Genomic DNA, 4,152 nt, shown 5'->3' on the forward strand with positions numbered 1-4,152 from the left:
CAGTGCCTGCCCCTGGTGGTCACTGTGTGTCATAGCTACTGGTCAGATGGTCGAACGGTTGGTCACTTAGTCTCTTATATATATATTTTATTTCATGAAATCTTTATAGGTCTATATTGTCAATGTTTATTTGAAGGTTTTATAGTAGACATTAATTAGTTACTCAAAACAAAAAGTAGTAGTATATAAAACTATAGGAAATGCCTTTAAATAAAAAATGTTTTATTACCTATAAAATAATTTTCTTCATGTTCAACTGCAGAAGTTTGAACATCATTAGCATTATACAATGCTAAGTTCTAAACAGGAGCCTTCATAGTAGGTGGCTAGCCAGTGGTCTAGAAACTTGGGCATTATGAGTGCACATTCTAGTTTGGCATTTACTCACTATCAGTCTTTCCACAGATCTTTCAATCTTGTGTTTGCCTAGGTAGTAAGTGCAGATACCCATGTTCTTCTAATTCATAGAATTGAGTCCTTGCACATTGTACAGATTAAATAAAGATGTAAAAAAGTATTTTATAAAGTATTAAAGAAATACAAATTATACATATTGGAACATAGCATGTGCCAAGCAATCTAAGTCACGTTAATACAGCACATATAAATATCATGCTACATTAACAAAAATATGTCCACAAAATGTTCCTGCCTTAGTGGAACCCAAAGAAAGCCCTGTTGATCCTATTATATGACATGTTTAACTTTCTTTAATAATCAAATGGATTACTGCATGCTGTACCAGACCAACAGTGGACAAAATAGCCAAGGTCCCTGCCCTCCTGAAGCTTGCATCCTGGTGGACAAATCCCTGTAGATTTGTCTTTCTCAAGCTTTAATGTGCGTATACATCATTGGAAAATTTGATTTAAATGTGGATACAGACTCATTACACCTGGGGTTGGTTCTGGGGTCTGCTGGTCCAGAACATCACTTTGAGTAGCAAGGAACTAGGTAACTAATGTGTTAACCTCCCAAGCATCGTGACACCTTAGCTAAATGAAAATACTCTACTTCTTAAGAGAAGAACCCTTAAGGACTAACAATAAGACTGGGAATTTCAGTTTATTTTGTTCATTAGATTACACATATGAGTGAGATCTGTGATATTTGTCTTTCTCTGACTGGCATATTTATCTTAGCATAATAATCTCCAGGTCCCTCCATGTTGTCTCAAATGGTAATAAATCCTTCTTTTTTACTGATTAAAAAAAAAAAATAGATCCAGAGACATGGAAGCACGCAACAGACTGATGAATCTCAGAGGGGAAGAAGGTGGAGGGGAGTGGGGGAGGGTGGAGGCGGGAAGAGATTAACCAAAGAATTTATATGCATATATGCATAATTCATGGGTACAGACAATAGTGCAGTGAAGGCCTGGAAAAGGGGCAGGAGCAAGGAGAAGGGGGTCATGGGGGAGGGGGGGTGGACATCTGTAATACTTTCAACAATAAGGATAAATAAATAAATAAGACTTGGAATTTCAAGCAGCTGGTGGTGGAAGAGGAGACTCTAGGGGACAGTCCTTCCTTGTCTTTGTCTGGCTTCTATTATGGCAATCTTTGGCATTGCTTGGCTTGTAACTGCATCATTCCAATCTCTGCCTCCATTGTCACATGGCCTTCTCCTCTGTGTGTCTTTTCTGAGTATCTGAGTGTCCTTTTCTCTTGCATGTCCTTTTCTCTTATAAGGACATCAATAATTGGATTTAGGGCTCATCCTAATTGAGTGTGACCTCATCTTAAGTAATTACATCTACAATGATTATATTTCCAAATAACATCCCATTCTTAGAAGACTTTAGGGGGAACACTATTTGACCCTACTGCACTCATATACAAAAATTTTCAACTCAGTGTGGTGTGTGGTGCCAGCACAGCCAAGGGTTCGGCATGCCTGAGGTGAGGGAGTGGGGGGCAGCTAAGGATGTAGAAAAGACAGACAGAGAGAATAAGCTGGGTCTAGGTGGATCTCCTTGCCTGGCTGAGGCCACAGGGAGAGACCCAGACAGCCAGCTGAGCCTTTATTTTATAGCCAGAGGTAAACAAGGTACTGGTCACCATAGTTACAATGTTCTTGTGAGTTTCACTTGTTTTGGCAGCACTTGCTGTACCTCCCACAGCCCATTAGCTACCCAGATAGGATCTAGGGAGGGTCATAAGGTCAAGCTTAATTATGCTAAGAGGGCTGTGCCCTCCAAGCTGGGACTTGTTTGTGGCTTTGCCAACAGGTCAGTCCAAGGCTATAGCCGCTCCCTACAGTGTGGTAAGAAGTAAAAGAGAGAACCAAGAGCAGAAGTGAGAGCTGCACTGCCCTCCTAACCCAGACCTTGTCAGGTGTCAGATGGGACAGCAGTCCATAAGTTCTCTAGGCCACAGCCAAAAGAGAAGTGAGCAGGGCCTGTGAAGTGTGGAGAGGGGCAGGGAGCCGAGGTCAAGAAGAAGCCTTAGAGAGGGCATGAGACAACCGGCTTCCCTTCCCCTAAGTCGAGGTTTTACCCACAAGCATAAAAGAAGTTGCCAGAAGGGAAGTTGTGTTCCCTTCTCATTTCTCCATCTGTAGTTAAAACTCAGTGAAGCATAACAAATAATGAGCAGTTCCAAACAATTCACAACAGCTCAATGTAGATGCTTTCGTGTGTGGTGTGGGTTGGGGCTGCTGCTGAGAAGTGAAAGCTAAAAAGGGGTTCTCCTAATCGGGAAGGTATATCAGATATTTGGTTATAAATGGCCAGAAAGTGTATTTAAGGAGACAGGGGTATTGATCAAGAAGTAATTGTTTGCTGGAAATGGTCAGTCTTTTCCATGGGTAATTAAGATGATGTCACTTGATACCTACTCCAGGGAGCATGTTCTACAGTGCAGTGTCATTAACCTGCCGTCATGGCAACAGGCTGGTCTTGGGTTCTCCCTCTGGAGCTTTCTTTTATTAATGTGTGTGCTGTTCACAAGCTACAACTTGCTCTTTCCATTGTGTTGTTCCACAGGTGACAAGATGGAAAGAAAGTATGGGAGGTTCTTATTATATAGCATAAGGTTTCAAGAAAAACAAACAAATAAACCAACCTTTGGCTTGCTACATGGAGAGTAATCTCCTTCCTCCATTCAGGTCTATATACCCTCCTGCTGTTCATGGACCAGTAGCATCAGCATCCCCCGGAGGTGTGAGGAATGCAGACTCTAGGTTCCCGTACCAAAACTGAATCTGACTTGTGCCAAGATCCCTGGGAAATTCACATTCACATTAAAGGTTAAGAAGCACTGCCAAATATAGACTTCTGTTTCAGTAATAACATTACCAGCAGCTGCCTACAATGGGGTTTCTCTTCTGAGGCACCACTGTTTTTCATTAGCTTTAGGGTCTAAGATTTCCCCCCAAAGTGGGAAAAGGCCATTGTTTTATGTAGTAAGAAGAATGCTTGGTAACTTAAGCTAAGTTTATCACAAGAAAATGTTTCCAGGCTGTGTAGTATTTGGCCCCCAGGATTTTCTTCTGCCCTGTCCCTGTCTCTGAGCTCAGCCAGTCAGCTCAGAGCTTCCAGTCTGTGAATCGGGCACCGTGTTCCAGCAGCACCAACAGAGGAGAAATACCGCCTGGAAACTTTGTCAAAACAAGAGCTCAAAAGCAAGTTTTGTCTCTTCTAGCCACTTCTTATTTCCTTTAAATCACACACTTCTGTACAGCATTTAAGATAAAATGACATCACCAAAGCCTGGACTAATAAACATGTTTCCCAGGAAATGGACACGCGTATTCAGTGACTTGTCATGTGCCTAGAATGGTCTTGGCACTGTAAGGAGCCATCACACTAAGAGGCAGGTGACTGGCTCACGGGCACACAGATGATTAGTGGTTGAATTAGAACTCACCCCATGTCTGGTTTTGAAGTATGATTTCCTCTCCCTCCATTGAAATGCCTCTACCCACAGGACTAGATCTTGTTTCTAAAGCTGTATCATTGGTCCCAACTATTCTACACAAGCAAAATTGCATTCCAAGCTGGTCCTTGGCAAAAGTAAGGAATGGCACAAAGTTTGTCTTTGACGACACTCCAACCCCAAAGCAAGCTCTTTTTTTTTTGCTTAACTCTACAAACTTTCAGCCAGTTAGTGGTTTTGTCAGTTCCCTGCTACCTTTTCCAATCGCCTTCAT

Source organism: Myotis lucifugus, unplaced genomic scaffold (assembly GCF_000147115.1).
Source record: "Myotis lucifugus unplaced genomic scaffold, Myoluc2.0 scaffold_0, whole genome shotgun sequence".
In the NCBI taxonomy this organism is placed as follows: domain Eukaryota; kingdom Metazoa; phylum Chordata; class Mammalia; order Chiroptera; family Vespertilionidae; genus Myotis; species Myotis lucifugus.